The following is a 19381-nucleotide window of genomic DNA, read 5'->3' as shown; positions in this document are numbered from 1 at the left end:
CACTTGCAACTTTTTATTTATTATTCTTATTTTTAGAGAAGGTCTCTCACTCTGTTGCCCAGGCTGGAGTGCAGTGGTGTAATCATAGCCCACTGCAGCCTCAAATCCCAGTGCTTAAGCGATCTTCTGGCTTCAGCCTCCCATGTGGCTGGGAATACAGCCTGCCAGCTAATTTTTTATTTTATTTATTTATTTTTTGTACAGACAATGTCTTGCTGTGTTGCCCAGGCTGGTCTCAAATTCCTGGCCTCAAGTGATCCTCCTGCCTTGGCTTTCTAAGGCACTGAGATTACAAGCATGAGCCACCGCACCTGGCCTACAACTTTTTAATTTGCTGTACCTCCTACTGAATTGTAAGCCCCAGGAGGGTGGGAGTTACATTGTCCTGCCCCCACCACCACCACCCCCATTCTATCTTCGATAGTCAGCACAGTGATAGGCACATAGCAGTTGATCAATAAATGTTTCATTCATTTTTATTTTAGATTCAACTCTGGTATCTGGCCCCTAGAAAAATCAATCCCTAATCTGTATCCCAAAGAATACTATCTTCAGGCTTTCCTAGCATTAACGTTGTGGCTCACCACCAGAGTTCTCTCTGCTTCTTCATCTTGAGAACTAATTTCTCCTCTTCTCATTTCCTTCTACGCTTGGTAGGTCCTGCCTAGTGCATCCAGGGTCTTCTCTTCTGGTCAATCCGTTTGAATTACACTCATTAACTAGGTTTTAATTCTGGTCCTATTTTTTGGGGTTCTTTGCAATAATATCCCATCTCCTGTATATTAGGTCACCTTTTAGCTTTCCACCCTGCAGTCTACTCTAGTTCTCTCTGGCTTAGCAAGGATTTAAGCTTGGTTTGTACTCGTTAAGAGGAGACAAAAGATGTCTCTAGCTACTGCATAGTTATTGCACAATAACTTTAAGAAATTTCCTATCTTTGTTTCTTTGCATCTATAAGACCTCTGCTCTTGATCCTGCTCAAACTTTCTCTTTTCCCCAACACAATGACATTCCTTTGTCTCCCAACTTAAAAAAAAAGCCTCACGCCCTAGCCCCAGAAAGTCACTTTCCAATCAGCTCAGTTTAGCTTTTGTCTCTGCCTACATGCTGCCAACAGCTCCTTTTTCATCACAGCTTCCTAGACTTAACGTTTTGTTTATTTGTCTGTCTGTTTGCTTAACCATGATGAAAGGTGGAAAAAAGGGCAGGTTTGCCCAGATGGAAGTCAATCAGATCCTTCTTTTACAGGTTGCCTAAAGACTGTTGGATCAATTAAACAATTCATCTCTCGGATGCATTTAGCTGAAGAATTTGTCTCTGGGTATTTGTATTAGAACACATTAAAACCAAAAGTCAAAACACCGTATTATTTAACAGGAAATTGTTACAACATATATGGTAAAAAGGAATTAAAACCATGGTTTCCAAATCAACTCCCATGACAAATTTGGCCAAATGTGAGTCCAACGTATTGCAATGAACTCCTCTCCTGATTTTATACTTGCTTTACATTCTTTCCAACAGAACGCCGTGTGTTTTGGGTAAGCACACCAAGAGGTGACATGAAACATAAGTTGGGATCAACATGGTTAACTTGAGCATATTGGAAACCAAGGATCGGCTGAATGTTATTATGCACAGCCCATAAACTGGAGTGAATGGTAGAACTAGAATAAGCATAAACTATACATTGCAAAATAGGCAGCAAAGTCTGGACAAAGAACAGACACCACCAATTTCCAAATAACCAACAGCTGATTGATAGTTATTATCTATGACACTAAAAATCCATATTTTCCTCTCCAGAGCATGGCCTCACTGATGTTCGATTTTCATTGACTCATACGGATAAATTGTTCAACTGACCCAGATTGTCTTGGTTCACATCTTGGTTACATGTAAAGAAAGGAGCTAACCACTCTTGCTTACCTTCACTCTTATTGTTTGCATCATTTGAGGTATGAGGAGATCAATAAATAATAGCTCTCTATTCTCTTCTCAAGTTAAGAACATATTGAGAAACAAGACATAGGAGATAGACAAATAGAGATCAAAATATCAGCTTTATTATTATAACTGATAAGACTAAGAGAATTTCACTGGCTAGTTGGGTACAAATGGACTTGGTAATACCCCTTAATTAGCCATATTTACCAGCCAGTCCCAGGCATCCCTGGAATACTGTAGGGCCCTTCCTACCCAGGCAGTGACTGCTTCTATAAGTTTCTTTTTTTTTTTTTGAGACAGAGTCTTGCTCTGTTGCCAGGCGCCAGGCTGGAGTGTAGTGGCGCAATCTCGGCTCACTGCAACCTCCGCCTCCCAGATTCAAGCAATTCTCCTGCCTCAGCTTCCTGGGTAGCTGGGACTACAGGCGCACGCCACCAAACCCAGCTAATTTTTTTGTATTTATAGTAGAGACGGGGTTTCACCATGTTGGCCAGGAGGGTCTCCATCTCTTGACCTTCTGATCCACCCACCTCGGCCTCCCAAAGTGCTGGGATTACATGCTTAAGCCACCACGCCCGGCTGCTTCTGTAAGTTTCTAACATATGTCAGTGTCCTAGAAATAAGAGAGCTCAAATAAAGAAAGAAATTTCTGCTTTAAGTAGATTTACTTCCTTCTTCAATCAAAGATGGCCAGGAGGGTCGAGCACCATGGCTCATGTCTGTAATCCCAACACTTTGGGAAGCCGAGGCGGGCAGATCACCTGAGGTCAGGAGTTCAAGACCAGCCTGGCCAACATAGTGAAACACTGACTCTACCAAAAATACAAAATTAGCCAGGGGCTGTAGTACCAGCTGGTGCATGCCTGTAGTTCCAGCTACTCGAAAGGCTGAGGCAGGAGAATGGCTTGAACCCGGGAGGCAGAGGTGGCAGTGAGCCAAGATCACACCACTGCACTCCAGCCTGGGTGAGAGAGCAAAACTTTGTTACCCAAAAAAAAAAAAAAAAAAAAAGGAAGAAGAAGAAGAAGGCCAGGAATGTGACAGCTGTACACCAAAGGCAATTCATTATGAAAACATAAGTGCACAGGCACTCCATAGAGCAATCAATTACATTGTATCAAATGTTCCACCAGCAGCTTTCAGATGGTCCAAAGGTCGATAAGCTGAGGATTCCCTTAGTGATTCCAAGTTTACCTTTTAATACAGATATGAAACAACATTTTAGGATTCCCATGAGGTGTTAGAGATTTGTTTCACCTTGTGTGGGACCAAGGTAAGTTTTCCCTTGAGCATTTGAACTAAGCCAGAAGGCTTGAAAATGGGTATGTTGGTTATTTGGGTTCTCTGATTAAGAAGACAATTATTTGGTCTGTGCCTCCTGGAGGCCCCCCGACAAACTCAGCTCTATCCGGCTTCTATTAGTTAGAGCAAGAATATTATAAAGTCTCCGTTCTGTTTCAAACAAGACTCGGCTGAGAGCCTTTGTAAAATGTGCCTATTCACTTTGCTGCTGCCATGAGTACATTAAATGTAATTTCGTATTTCTTTGATGATTTATGCTCTTTGAGAGCTTCACATCACCATCATTTATATCAGTGCTCACTGTTTGGGCCTAAATACACAGAGATAAAATATACAAAGAATTGGATTAAGTGTGTCCTAACCATAAGACAAACTGTGGCTGACCAGGAAGATCTCTGAAATATCTATATGAAAGATGATGGGAATATGTAAAAGCTGATGATGGTGGTGATTTGCCAGAAGATATGCCAGACACTCTTCTAAGCCCTTTATGTACATTCAATCATTTACTCTTAGTTTTGTGTTTCTTTTTTGAGTCAGAGTCTCCTTCTGTCACCCACGCTAGAGTGCAGTTGTGCAATCTCGGCTTACTGCAAACTCTGCCTCCCAGGTTCAAATGATTCTCATGTCTCAGCCTCCTAAGTAGCTGGGACTACAAGCATGTGCATCAAACCTGGCCAATTTTTATATTTTTACCAGAGACAGCATTTTGCCATGTTGGCCAGGCTGGCCTCAAACTCCTGACCTCAGGTGATCCACCTGCCTCAGCCTCCCAGAGTGCTGGGATTACAGGTATGAGCAACCGCACCTGACCTCAAAGTCCTTAACGCATTATTACCTCCATTTCATAGATAAAGCCAACTGAGGTTCATAGACGTAAACTAAGTTGCCCATGGTCTCACTGCTATAGGAAATGAAACCACCAGGGTTTAACCCTGGATGGTGTGATTCTAGAGCCTTTATGCAAAAACATACACTGAAGCAAGGAAAAATATATAGGAGTCTTGAATTGAATGAAAAAGATGAGAGAATTCATCCCTCAATAAGAGTTGAAGTGAAATATGCTTAAGCCTTCATCTACAAACTCAGAAACATACCTATGCACACACACACACACACACACACACACACACACACACACACCACTCTTATCTGCTACAATCAAAGTAAAAAAGACAAACCTAAAAAACACAGACTCACTCCTTGGGGCAGATGATATAACATTAACAAACAACAAAGAGAAAGTCATAAAACTCCACTCATGCTGTATTTCCATCTTCCGTATCAGGGACAATGATCTTTAAACTCAGGAGAGTTGAATAAATGTAGTTTAGAAGGAATTGAAAAGTGAGATAGGTAAGGTGATAGTAGGAGACCATCCTGTTGCTTTAAATGAGTTTGTGTCTCCAGGCCTAAACAAATTACATCCTGGAGTATGAAGAGACTTTGCAGATGAAATCTAAGAGTCATTGTCAGTAATCTTTACAGGGTCATAGAGAATAGAAAAACTGCTGGGGCAAGCTACTAGAGACATGTAGAGCTAGAAAATTAGCATTCGAATTTTTCAAACTGAGGTGGGACATGGGAATTCACTCAGGGTGGTGGCAAAAATATTAATGGAAAAATAGTAGTGAAAATTATAAAGAATATAGGCTCAAACCCTTTTGGAAGACCTGTGTTTTTTTTTTCCACAGTTTAAGTAGAAGTTTCAGTTGATGGCAGCCTAAATTGCCCTTTACATTTACTTAATAAGTAAAGCAAATAGCTAGGGTATGTAGGGGAGTTTACCTAACTAACTTGTTTACTCATGTGGTCTCAAAAGTAACCTTTGAGCCAGATGGCCCTCTCAGAAGAAGGTTGACCAGGGAGATAACCCACTAATGGTGTTTGCTTTGGGCATCAGAATCTGTGCTTTAATCTTCACTCTAGTGGTGTTGACTCAGGCTTTTGTCAATTAAACTTCACTAAACAAATACAAGTCTCACTGGCTGGTGGAGGCCGGCAGTTACAACTGTTTACAGGACTATCCAGGATGCCTGTAAGTCACACAGATCCTCGATCGAACTGGCAAAGCATAATATATGTGTGTCAGTGTACTTTATTTATCCGTCACTGAGTTAAGGTATGCAGGACAGACCCCCGCAGGTGGTGACCCCAACAGTGGTGCTCAATATGGGGCGACTGCACCAGTAGGGGAAAAGTGTATTATGTGACCTACAGATCTGCAAGCTTGATTTTGAAACTGGCTATGACTAGATGATGTGTCAGTCCCTAAAAAGGAAGTGGTGATCACTAGGAACCAGGATGGATTCACCAAAGAAAAATAACAAAGATTCTACCTGACTTTTTTGTGTGTGTGGCTTTAGCGACTGGTGAGAGTGAGGATGTCATGTGTACAATAAGGAGTGGGAGAGCAAACTGGATGGGGCTTCTATCACCCCATGGGCCACTAGGGTTGGTTCATTTGATCTGGCTGGGTTATGGGTCCCCTTCTTGGCTTTACATTCCATGAAGTTGCATACTTCCTCAAGGAGAAATACCAGAGAGAGAAAGGCCTTCATATGGGCAAGGGAATATAAATCTTATATGCCTCCCCAGAGTCCCCAGACAAGCTTAGATCCATCTGTGGTTTAGACGAGTTAGGGCAAGCAAATTTACAAACTCTCCTGGAGATCTCATGGATAAGATAGTGTTTTAAGAAAACAAATAGGCCAGGTGTGTTGGCTCATGCCTGTAATAAAAGTACTTTGGGAGGCTGAGGAGGGTGGATCACTTGAGGCCAGGAGTTTGAGACCAACCTGGTCAAGATGGTGAGACCTCATCTCTACTAAAAATACAAAAATTAGCTGGGCATGGTGGCAGGCACCTGTAATCTCAGCTACTCAGGAGGCTGAGGCAGAGAATTGCTTGAATCTGGGAGGCAGAGGTTGCAGTAAGCCGAGATCCCACCACTGCATTCCAGCCTCAGTGATGAAGCAAGATTCCACCTCAAAAAAATAACAATAAATAAATAAATAAAGAGAATACCTGGTTGACCATTTATACCAAAAACGTTTACATTTATGTATCAATGTCCTTCTGATTAGAATACTTTTCTTTCAGAGAGTTGCATAGCTCATGGTCTCCCTCCATTACGAGTCTACCCCAGTTTCACTTTCTTAAAGAGGTCTTTAACCTCTCTAATACACTGAATACCTTGTTTTATTTTTCTGTATAGTTCATGTCATTATCTGACATTACATTATGTATTCCAGTTCTTGTCACTCTCTGACATTGTATTATATACAATATTATAAAGTATATATGTACATCCACACATAATTTGTCTCTCTCCTCCTCTTGCAAAGCCAACAAACTCTATGTGAATTATGTCCCTATGTTATGCAATAGCCCTGGTCCTGTGAATGTCAACTCCATGAGGGCAGAGACTTTGCTGTCTTTTGTACCGCTGTGTTCCTAGTCACTAGAAGAGTACTGAAACACAGCTGTACTCAACAAATATTTGTTGCTCAATAACATTTGTCAGTTAGTGGATGTCAACCTGGAGAATGGCCTCTAGTGGCTACAGCATTCTGTCCTTGGCCTTATACAAATATTAATTCTGACATAGAAAAGAAGAAAGATAACAAGAATATTGATTCTGATTCCCAGTCAAGAAAACATTTATCTTTATTATTATTATTATTATTATTACCATCACCATTACTTACTATGTGATAGGCACTATATTCTGCTCTTACACTATTGGAGATGCTCACAACAAAACTAAGAGGTAGAAATTATCATCATCTCATCTTTACTTTTAGATGAGCAGAACTGGTCTCAGGGAGTTTAAATAACTGGCTAACATCAGATGCAGTTACATGATGAAGCTGGGATTAAAATCCAAGATCTGCCTCACTAAAAAGTGTGTCCTTTTTTAGAAGATAAAGATAACACTTATAAAAAGGGGAAAACCTACTTTAATTTGCAGCTGACCGGAAAAACTAGCACATTAGATGAAAAAAAAAATCAAGATTTTATCAGAGTTTGAGATTTGAATGGCAGGCCAGAATTCAAAAATATATATATTAGGTATAAAGATGAAGTTTCATATACCAATTCTAAGCATCACACGCACATACTGGGGGAAAGCGGGAAGAAAGGGGTGGGGATAGTCATTTATTTGAAATAGACCAAGAGGCATCAATTGACCACAAGCTTAGTCGAAACCAATAACAATATGTGGCTGTAAAATGAACTAAAACAATTTTAAACTGCATTATCAAAATTTTTTTTTGAGGGAAGGGGGTTCCAGTTTTATCCTGCAAAAGCTAAACCAGGAAAACCAATGTTAAGGTAGAATCTTAAGACCCTTAGAATGGTGAAAATCTCATGAATGAAATGATTGAAGGGCTTGGTAAACCTTGACCAGGGAGAGGGAAGTCTCAGAGATATGAAGATGTCCATCTTCATATCTAAAGAACTGTCAAAAAAAAAAATAAGATAACATTCTCTGTAGTTCCTGATGAGTGAGACTATAGGAAAGAGTTTGATTAAAAATACAAAGCTAACTAATAATTAGATGCCTTCCCAGCTATGAGTAAGTTTCCAACCTATCAGGGGAGATATCCAAGCAGAAGCTGTGTCACAACCTGGACTGGAAACTCTAGTACCTACCCAAAGGGGAGGAAGATTAGGTTGATTTTAGGGTTTTTGTTTTGTTTTGTTTTCTATTCTATCTCCTTATACATGTAGTGACCTTATTTTCTGAACCCTAAAGCAAGACCTATGATCCTGTAAAATACTTTCATGTTGCTTTCAGATTTGAAAGACAGCCTAGCAGGTACAACCACCAAAATATTGTCATTTCTAGGAGATATCTGTGATTGAAATAATGGGGAAAATATATGAAATTGGAACTTTCCTGGATAAAAGATGTGAAATCACTCTACAGCAGGCATCTACCACTCTTTGAATACTCATGTTTCAACCAAAAAGGCAGAAACTCTGCATAAAAGTTCATTATTTTTTGGCTGGCTGTGGTGGCTCACACCTATAATCCCAGCACTTTGGAAGGCCAAGGCAGGCAGATCACCTGAGGTTGGGAGTTCAAGACCAGCATGGCCAACGTGATGAAACCCTGTCTCTACTAAAAATACAAAAATCAGCCAGGTGTGGTGACAGATGCCTGTAAGTATAGCTACTCTGGAGGCTGAGGCAGGAGAATCGCTTGAACCCAGAGGTGGAGGTTGCAGTGAGCCGAGATTACGCCACTACACTCCAGTCTGGGTGACAGAGCAAGACTCCATCTTGGGGGGAAAAAAGTTCCTTTTTTTCTGTTCTTGCACAGCAAGTTTTCTGGAACTAAGACCTCTTCCTCCAAAGGCTGAGTGCCAAAATATAATTACAAGTATAATTATAATCTAGTTCCTTCACATTGAGAAAATCAAGAAGTCATTGGAAAAGCTTCTTGGAGCATCATCAAGATTTCTAGGCCCTACTGTAGGAGCTATGCAAACCCTTCCTTCATGACATTGCTTCCACCTTTGTGCACACACACGGCAGATGTTCTAGACTACAGCTCATCAAGATCCCAAACTATCCTCGTTTCTCCACCTGGACCAGAGTGACTCCCCACCAACTCCCTACTTTGGGGTTGTCGTACTAAGAGTTGAGGGGCCAAAGACTCTCCCTTGGCCAAATCTGGACTCTACTCTGCCAGTGAGGAACTATTCAGACTGATTAAGATATAATTCTGGATATCATACATTGGGCTGGTATCAGCTGTTCCCTATTAGACATAATGTTCTTTTCAATAGACTACTGTGTTTCACACTGACAGTCATTTTTCACCCTGCAGAATTTCAAAGCCAAGAATCCTGTATTACAAAGTAAACAAACAAAATTAGACTCAAAATTGCCTTTTCTGATTTTGATAAATTAATCAACTCTTCAGGAAAGCTTCTAAACATTTTCAATTACATCAAAACAGGCTGGCAACATTTTCCAGCTTCAAAAAAAGTCAGGCTTAGTTAAAGGTTTGTTTTCTATTCCATTGATACTCTATATTACATATTTGCAACTGTTTCTGTTTTAGTACAGATTGATTAATAGCATCAGTTCTAAAATCCCAGCATGTTCACACAAACACAAAAAAGTATTTCCATCTGTGATCTTCATTAACCAAGGGATATCCATCAATTTTGGCGTGTTTGCTTCTTCCTTCAGCTTCAGTCTTGAGTTCTTGCAAATCTCTGAGACCGTGAGCCTCAAAGTTGCCACTAAATATTAATTGTAAGGCAGGTGTGCACTTTTTTTTTTTTTTCTGAGATGGAGTTTCGCTCTTGTTGCCCAGGCTGGAGTGCAATGGCACAATCTCGGCTCACCGCAACCTCCACCTCCTGGGTTCAAGCAATTCTCCTGCCTCAGCCTCCCAAGTAGCTGGGACTACAGGTGCACGCAACCATGCCCAGGTAATTTTTGTATTCTTAGTACAGATGGGGTTTCACCATGTTGACCAGGATGCTCTCGATCTCTTGACCTTGTGATCCACCCGCCTCGGCCTCCCAAAGTGCTGGGATTATAGGCGTGAGCCACCGCGCCCGGCCAGGTGTGCACTCTTGAGATGGAAGCAAAAAAAAAATGGATCAAATGAGCCAAAGAGAAAGAGAAGTCTTGACTCCCAAAAGAAGCGGTCCCCCTCTATGCTTTACACCTTACTTGACTGGGCAGGAAAACTGGCATTTGAACTAATAACAAAAATATGCTGAACAATGAAACAAGAAGCTAGTATGATCCGTAAGGGATATAAAAAAGAAAGTGTATACTGGACAATTAAGTGCTTAGTAGATTAGATGATGCCAGCAGATAAAGCGTTTAAATTACTTCTATGGTTACCTTCTTTAAGAAGTAGAAATCATAGGAATAATGCTACCAAGACAACTGAAATGCTTTCACATCCTTCCCTAAATGTATTCCTTAAGAAAAAAAAAAAAAGTTTAAAACTGCTCCTGCTGCTACTTGCTCAAGTTTTTCCTAACCTTTAAAGAACTGTCACATCTACTAGTTAAAACCAGCTAGTTATCAGAGTTTAATGAATCCCCACAGTTTGTAGTACGTATTATGTGCAAGAATACAAAAAGAATTAGAATACAAATCTGTTTCCTCAATAGGGATTACAATCTGTAGTAGAAACTGGATTTGGAAAAACACCTGCAAAACATATAAAAATACTCGTGTGAAAATTAATGTGATCTATTATATAATTCGTTGGGGATGTATATACCACTATACTGTGAATTTCACCTCCTTTATTAAAATGAAATGCACAATTAGAATACAAATCTGTTTCCTCAAAAGGGATTACAATCTGTAGTAGAAACTGGATTTGGAAAAACACCTGCAAAACATATAAAAATACTCGTGTGAAAATTAATGTGATCTATTATATAATTCGTTGGGGATGTATATACCACTATACTGTGAATTTCACCTCCTTTATTAAAATGAAATGCACAATTTTCAGCACTTGAAGGAGCTTCTCCAAGAGGATACAGGGGCTGGCTATTTTAGCACAGCTCCACTCTATGGAATTTCTTTCTCTTCTCTCTCTCTCTCTCTCTGACACACACACACACATACACACACACACATACACACACACACACAGAGAGAGAGAGAGAGAGACCACTTTTCTTGGCACTCAACATAAATTAGATTGAAATTTTCAAAAATATTTTATTATTTTACTTTGTGCAAGATGCATAAAAGCAGTCAAGCTTATAAAGTCCAGGACAATAGTTACATAAACCCCCTAACCCTCAAGATCCTTATACAATAAGAATATTCCCATTCTTATCCCCCAAAGGAGCTAGTGATTTAAGACTAATCTGAGACTGCTGGCATTAGGGCCTGTTCTAGGATATTGCAAAATTAGGAATACATCTCTTATCTTCAGCAGAAACTGTACTTTAAGTCTTTATATCATGGTGGGGAAGAAATTTCAAGATGTCAGAAGATAGAGACTCATAAAAAGACCTCACATGTTTCTTATTTCCTGTCAAATGCAATGCAAAACAATATCTCAGTATGATTCATACTGTTTCCAGTATTTTTGCCTAAAGATGAGAATTTCTAATCACATAAACCTGGTATTGCTCAGTTAGAGAATGAAGCGAGAGACTGGAAAAAAGTTTCACTTCTACCAGTGTGTTTCTATGGGGACTGAATTGGAAAGGGGTTTCCCAGCATGTAAACCAAGAATCCTGAGAAAGTTTTACATTTCTACAGCAGAAATTGAAAACCCACATTGACACCCAGTCACACCTTTGTTCTGTCTTATATGGGACAGGAAGGAATCAGTTTCTCACCAATCTCTCTCCAGACATACATACTAAAAAAGTGCTAGCAGGCAGAAGTATTCTAAATAAATAGGCTTTAAGCATAAGCAGATACATCTTAAGCTTTATTACATATTTCTTATTTTCTTCCTCAATATAGATATACAGCAGCCTATCTATCAGAGAAAGGCTTAGGAGTATGGTTCTTTGATTAAGAAAAATAATCATGGTCTATTAGTCTATTTATTACTCAGAGAAGAATTTGCTATGTGGCAATGTCAAGGATTAAGACTGCACCTGGAGACCTTCCTAAGGGTCTCTCTTAACAGGATGCATCTGTTCAGTTCACTTCCAATTTGCTTTGCCTAAAGTGCAGATAGAAGGAATGATAGAAATACCTGACTTCACAGGGCCACTTTTAAACGAAACCCCATTCCCTACATTGATGGTTTGGTCCTTAGTGGGTCCAAAGGCAAATCTCTTGATGAAACCACAGCATTTAAAGAAGAGTTACTCACAGAGTAAAAGAGGATATTATTGTCTCAGTAACTGTGTTACTCCTTTCTTATACTGCTATACAGAAATACCTGAAACTGGATAATTTGCAAAGAAAAGAGGTTTTGTTGGCTCACAGTTAAGCAGGCTGTGTAAGAAGCATGGCTGGGGAGGGCTCAGGAAACTTACAATCATGGCAAAGATGAAGGGGAAGCAAGCACATCTTACATCGCTGGAGCAGAAGGAAGAGAGAGAAGAGGCAAGTGCTACATACTTTTTTTTTTAATTGCATTTTAGGTTTTGGGGTACATGTGAAAAACATGCAAGATTGTTGCATAGGTGCATACGTGGCAGTGTGATTTGCTGCCTTCCTCCCCTTCACCTATATGTGGCATTTCTCCCCATGCTATCTCTCCCCAACTCCCCACCCCCCACTGTACCCCCACTCCCCCCCAACAGACCCCAGTGTATAGTGCTCCCCTCCCTGTGTCCATGTGTTCCCATTGTTCAACACCTGTCTATGAGTGAGAACATGCGGTGTTTGATTTTGTGTTCTTGTGTCAGTTTGCTGAAAATGATGCTTTCCAGGTTCATCCAGGTCCCTACAAAGGACGCGAACTCATTGTTTTTGATGGCTGCATAATATTCCATGGTGTATATGTGCCACATTTTCCCTGTCCAGTCTATCATCGATGGGCATTTGGGTTGGTTCCAGGTCTTTGCTATTGTAAACTGTGCTGCAATGAACATTTGTGTGTGTGTGTCCTTATACAGAGATATAGACCAATGGAACAGAACAGAGGCCTCGAAGGCAACACAACATATCTACAACCATCCGATCTTTGACAAACCGGATAAAAACAAGCAATGGGGAAAGGATTCCCTGTTTAATAAGTGGTGTTGGGAAAACTGGCTAGCCATATGCAGAAAGCAAAAACTGGACCCCTTCCTGACACCTTACACTAAAATTAACTCCAGATGGATTAAAGACTTAAACATAATACCTAAAACCATAAAAACCCTAGAAGAAAACCTAGGCAAAACCATTTAGGACATAGGCGTAGGCAAGGACTTCATGACCAAAACACCAAAAGCATTGGCAACAAAAGCCAAAATAGACAAATGGGACCTAATCAAACTCCACAGCTTCTGCACAGCAAAAGAAACAGTCATTAGAGTGAATTGGCAACCAACAGAATGGGAACAAATTTTTGCAGCCTACCTATCTGACAAAGGGCTGATATCCAGAATTTACAACGAACTAAAACAGATTTACAAGAAAAAAACAAACAAGCCCATTCAAAAGTGGGCGAAGGATATGAACAGATACTTTACAAAAGAAGACCTATATGAGGCCAACGAACATATGAAAAAATGCTCATCATCACTGGTCATTAGAGAAATGCAAATCAAAACTACATTGAGATACCATCTCACGCCAGTTAGAACGGCAATCATTAAAAAATCTGGAGACAACAGATGCTGGAGAGGATGTGGAGAAATAGGAACACTTTTACACTGTTGGTGGGAGTGTAAATTAGTTCAACCACTGTGGAAGACAGTGTGGCAATTCCTCAAGGACCTAGAAACAGAAATTCCATTTGACCCAGCAATTCCATTACTGGGTATATATCCAAAGGATTATAAATCGTTCTACTATAAGGACACACACTTTTAATGATCAGATCTCATGATAACTCACTCACTGTTGTAAGAACAGCACCAGAGGGGAAATCCGTCCCCACAATCCAATCACCTCGCACCAGGCCCCACTTCCAACACTGGGAATTACAATTTGACATGAGATTTGGGCAGAGACATGGATCCAAACCATATCAGTAACTATACATGGTACAGACATGTAAAAGTGGTAGCCAAAATGCAGTGACTTAGCAGGAATGGAAGGGAGGATAAAGACTTCCCTACAGACTTGATCATTATCCAATTGCACTTACTTTTAAAAGGCTCCCATAAACTGTAACTCTGGTGAATCACATGAATCAATTAACTTCTATGTGTAGTAATCATCCAGCAGAAAAATGTTACATATATGTCAGATTATATTTTTGTTTCATTTAACACACCAATCTCAATTCACACATGTTCAGTTTTCTTAATCCACAGCTGCTATTGCATGGTCACCTTAAAAAAAGAGAAAATTTAATTTTAAGAAATCTAAATTAAGAAATTATGTTAGAAAAACAGTACATCAGCTCAAAGGAGATGGTTGTGCTAATGCAACAAAAGCTTTACCTCATTCCTTGTGCTCACTGAGGTAATCCCCATTCAAGTTGATATTCTTAAGTGAGCTGTGCTAAAAAATGATTGTATCCAAGGAGCTTAGTAGGGGGAAAAGAAACTGCAGCACAAAAATAAATCTTATGAGATTAAAATTATTATTTAATATTTGTAAGATTGTACCTAAAATGCTAACTCAAGAATGAAGAAATATCACTGGTTAACATAAGTTCAAATACTTACAAATATTGAAATAATGGGAATTGTCAAGTGAAAACACAAGAGTCAAGGACGATGCTAAGCCTGATCCTATGAACAATTTTCAGACATCAGCTCATTCTGACAACTATGATCAAAGAACACAAAGAAATGAGAATTATAATAAAGTGATTTTACATGGTTTTGATTAGTGCGTCTGTTGGAAATAAAAGAAGGCAAACTAAAACTGGCTTAAATAATGACTTTTATTATATCACAAAGCAGGAAGTCCAGAGCTAGAGTAGCTTCATGGTGAATTCACTTAGTAGTTCACTGATGTCAACAGGAACCTTCTTTACAACTTTCTACTCTTCCAACCTAAGCATGTTGGCTTGCCCTCTGAGCCTGGTTCTCTTCTAGATCCTAAAGATGGCTTCTGCAACTCCAGGCATCACATAAGGATGACAATTATCAGAGGCAGAAACATTTGCTTCTAAGTGTAAATTTTACACAAAAGCACCCCACAGCTAAGCCAAAGACTCCCCCTCAATACCTACTGGACAAAATCACATCACAAACCCATGTCTAAATCACTCACTGGAAGGGTAGAATTAGAATTAGAATTAGAATGTCTGGTTTAGACTATTCAAGATTCACCTCCTCTCAAAGCTGATGGAAACTCTAACTTTCCCTAAAACACATGACTACCCAATATTTGAGAAAATTTAGAGTTCTACCAGTAACAAATAAGGCTGGTGAGAATGACAGTGGGGTAGGCAGTTTGAAGTATCAACCACATATACCTAACAGAAATAGAATAGAGCTTAACTCACTACACTACGGCTCAATTCCTGGAGTTGACACAGTTTAATAGGTGGACAGCATCATGTATCTAAGACTAGCCATTGTTGTTATAGCAATACATCTTCATAAAGAATTGGAAAGACATGACTCTCCCTTTAAAAGGTAGTAAATGATTATAATTGAAGCACAAATCATTGCTAAATCCATATCATCTACATGGACCCAAAATAGATATTTCCTCTTTTATTGAAAAATCAAGGGTTCCTTTTACTGGAAATTTGAGTTCCAATGAGTTTCCAGTAACAGTTTCACATTACAGACATGCATTTGTAGTAAGTTTAAAGTGGTTAATTGGGCTCAATTTATCTAATGAGCTACTAGAGTGGTCAATTGTTATGCAAATTAGGGATCAAGGCTGTATTAAAAAGTAATGTATTATATAACGTATTACCTGAATATATTCCAATATACATTGTTTCATTTTCATTTCATTCTAAATTTTCATTTATCATATCACTATCTCTCAGATAGAAAAAAATGGCTACAACAATACTTGATAACTGTGTGCTCTTTTCTAAAATATTTAATCAATTCTAATGAGAAGTAATACTATTGAAATATTTTACTCTGTCTAAAGGATGTCGGGAAAGACAATGTGGTGTAATAATAAAGCAATCAACTAAGAAGTAGGAAACAGGCCGGGCGCGGTGGCTCAAGCCTGTAATCCCAGCACTTTGGGAGGCTGAGGCGGGTGGATCACGAGGTCAAGAGATCAAGACCATCCTGGTCAATATGGTGAAACCTCGTCTCTACTAATACAAAAAATTAGCTGGGCATGGTGGCACGTGCCTGTAATCCCAGCTACTCAGGAGGCTGAGGCAGGAGAATTGCCTGAACCCAGGAGGCGGAGGTTGCGGTGAGCCGAGATCGCGCCATTGCACTCCAGCCTGGGTAACAAGAGTGAAACTCCGTCTCAAAAAAAAAAAAAATAAGTAGGAAACAGATTCTAATTCTGATAGCATTTATTGAGTACTCACTATGTAGCACCGTGCTAAGTGTTTAATCCATATTCATTTATTTAATTCTCCCAATAACTCTGTAAATGAGGTACTATGATTATTACATTTTCAAACTGAAGGACAAAACTGAGGCACAGAGTCACTTGCACAGGCTTACACAGTTACTAAGTGTCAGGGGCAAGATTCAAACCCAGACCACATGATGTCAGAGCCAAAGCACTTAACCGTGGTGCAATACCACCTCTCCAGTTCTGGAATTGCCACTAGCTGCTTAAATTGGCAGCGGCAGGGGATGGGGGTGTTACAGTTTTCTAATGAATTAAGAATTTCAGTAGAGATACTGAAGAACATTTTCAGCCCTAATACTAAAAATGTCATGAAAGCCATGACGTTATAGACATTCTCCTCTGCCATATGGTTTATATTAAGATTACATTTATTACACACTCAATACCATTTCTGGACTTTTTTCTTTTTCTTTTCTTTTTTTTTTTTGAGTTGGAGTCTCTCTCTGTCTCCCAGCCTGGAGTGCAGTGGTGCAATCTCGGATTATGGCAACCTCCGCCTTCCGATGTCAAGCGATTCTCACGCCTCAGCCTCCTGAGTAGCTAAGACTACAGGTGCGTGCCACCACGCTTGGCTAATTTTTTGTATTTTTAGTAGAGATGGGGTTTCACTGTGTTCACCAGGATGGTCTTGATCTCCTGACCTCGTGATCTGCTGGCCTCGGCCTCCCAAAGTGCTGGGATTACAGGCATGAGCCACCGTGCCCAGCCCCATCTCTTGACTTTCTAAGTATCAACAACTGCAAGGTAATTTGGAAGAAGGAAGAACTGAAAGCCAACCATGACATGTAAGTCATATAAAAAATACATCCCCTTGGAGGAATAATGTTACAGTTTATGAATCCTAAATTCATAAGGTATCCCAAATACTAGTATGAGACTGACCTAGAAGATATGCTACAGAACTGAATTTCCTATACTAAGGCTCCTGAATTTACCAAATATTTTTCAAAACACACTACAATGTTTCATGACAATAAACAATGGAAAATTCTTCCCTCTGAGAGCAAAAATTATTTCCTCTCTTTGAGCCTCCTAAAGAGTTAGAACTAAGGTATTTTAAGCAATCTCGCCATTATGAGTATTCATAGGGTTTCTCAAAATATCCTCTTTGGGTGGACCCAAACAGAGGCATAGAGATCTATACATTTGCAGAAGAATTAATATTACTTTTTTTTTCTCCAGATACTGTGTACTAACTACTCACTAGAAGGACCTGCCATTCAGATTATCTGAAGGGCGAAATCTGTAATCTAAAGGACTAAAGTCTCTAATCTTATTTTAAGGATACAAGCAGGATTGTGCAGCATCTTCCTGTGGTCTGTGAAGAAGTTCATCCTTGATGTACTTTCTCATTACGTGTAAAGAGGGATGTTAAGAGGTCTAAGTTCTGGAAACTCTGCCTGGTCAGAGGTGTTTTCTCAACCCAGTCCCCACGGCTATGGCACAGAAGTGCAAAGGATAGAAATCTTATATTCTAAAACTATCACTGGAATATAAAAATTAGCAATTTTTTTGTTAAGGATCAACTTTCTTTGGGGTATAGACAGTTCCCTTTTAGGCATACAGTAATATCTCAATTATCTCCAATAGATAAGAGAAATAATAGTGTGAATATGCAAATAACTCATGTCTCATAGTATGTGTTTGTATGTGGGCATCTCATTTTATAGATTTTCCTTTAAAATACTATTCTCCTTATACTACATTAAAAAGTTACTTTGTTATTCCTGAACAAAAGATGATGAAAAAGTCCCAAATCATGTGGATGCCAAGGTCAAGTTGTGAAAAATAAATTTGATACAGTATGCAAGGGCTAATCCATAACAACTTACTTAAAAAGATGGTAACAGCTTGTTTACATCTGTAATGCGAAATGTATTCCAAATAAAAGTGCTGTGCACTTCTGTTCCCATATACTTGCTCTATCTTTGTCCTAAGTTTATAGAATAGATAAATTAAAAAGAGCTTTATGACATTTTTCACCAAGGAAAAAACTTTAGGCAACTGAAGAACAATACAGAAAGCCACTGATGGTAAGAACCAACTGCTTGTCATGTAAATGTTACCTAAATCAGAAAAGGCATGAAGTTCTTTTTGTGTTGCTTCTCCCTTTCATCTTTCGAGCCAATCAAATTCTATGGACAAGGGATAAAATGGGAGGAATTATAACTCTGTCTTGCCTGAGTCATTGAGTTCATCATAAAATAAAGATAATATGGCAATCAGCAACAAAAGAGGCAAACAAGTATGAAGTGAAATAACAAAATTCATTTGGTAATATTGAGACTTCAGGACCCAGGGAAGTAGAATGATCAATGAAGTGAGTGGAGCGATGGCAAGGGAGTCCCACCAGCTCAGGACCAAGCCTGAGTCAGCCTCTTTCAAACTTCTGGCAAGTAATTTAACTGCTCTAGATCACGTTTCTTTCCTTTCCTTTTCATTTTTTCTTTTAGAGATAGGGTCATACTCTGTCACCCCAGGATGTAGTGCAGTGACCCAATCATAGCTCACTGTAGCCTCAAACTCCTGGGCTCAACTGATCCTCCCACTTCAACCTCCAAGCAGCTGGGACTACAGGCATGACCACCACACAGGCTAATTTTTTTTTTTTTTTTTGTAGTGATGAGTTCTCACTATATTTCCCAGGTTGGTCTTGAATTCTTGGCCTCAAGCAATGCTCCCATCTTAGCCTTCCAAGCCAATCACTGGGATTTCAGTAGGCCATGTTTCTTAATCTGTGAAATAGGCATAATAACAATACCTACTTCAAAGGGTTATGGTGAGAAATAAATCAGCTTGAAAGCATCTATCACAGTGCCTGGCATATGGCCAGCAATCTATACAAGCCAGCTGCTAATCTTATTAACCTAGGAGTAAGATCATCCAACTAAGGGACAGTATTTCCATAGCACGTCCTGACCTGAGAATGTCTCTCATTTCACATGTTAACAAAATGTATTCAAGTTCTTCTTTTCATAAATTGTCCTCT

At 39.5% G+C, this 19381-nt stretch overlaps 1 long non-coding RNA gene across 1 annotated transcript in view; it reads right to left on the bottom strand.

Annotated features, from left to right (window-relative positions):
* Positions 1-14200, bottom strand: part of LOC135277213 (uncharacterized) — a 99041-nt gene extending 84841 nt beyond the window's left edge. The window contains exon 1 of the long non-coding RNA XR_010344785.1: positions 14021-14200. This is a non-coding gene — a long non-coding RNA (uncharacterized LOC135277213). The remainder of the gene's footprint in view (positions 1-14020) is intronic.
* Positions 14201-19381: the final 5181 nt, after the last annotated feature.

The sequence above is a fragment of the Aotus nancymaae genome, unplaced genomic scaffold (genome assembly GCF_030222135.1).
Source record: "Aotus nancymaae isolate 86718 unplaced genomic scaffold, 86718_ANA_hifiasm-v0.15.2.pri h1tg000030l, whole genome shotgun sequence".
NCBI lineage: Eukaryota > Metazoa > Chordata > Mammalia > Primates > Aotidae > Aotus > Aotus nancymaae.
The sequence above is the reverse complement of the archived record's forward strand: the minus strand, read 5'-3'. Positions and strand labels throughout refer to the sequence as shown.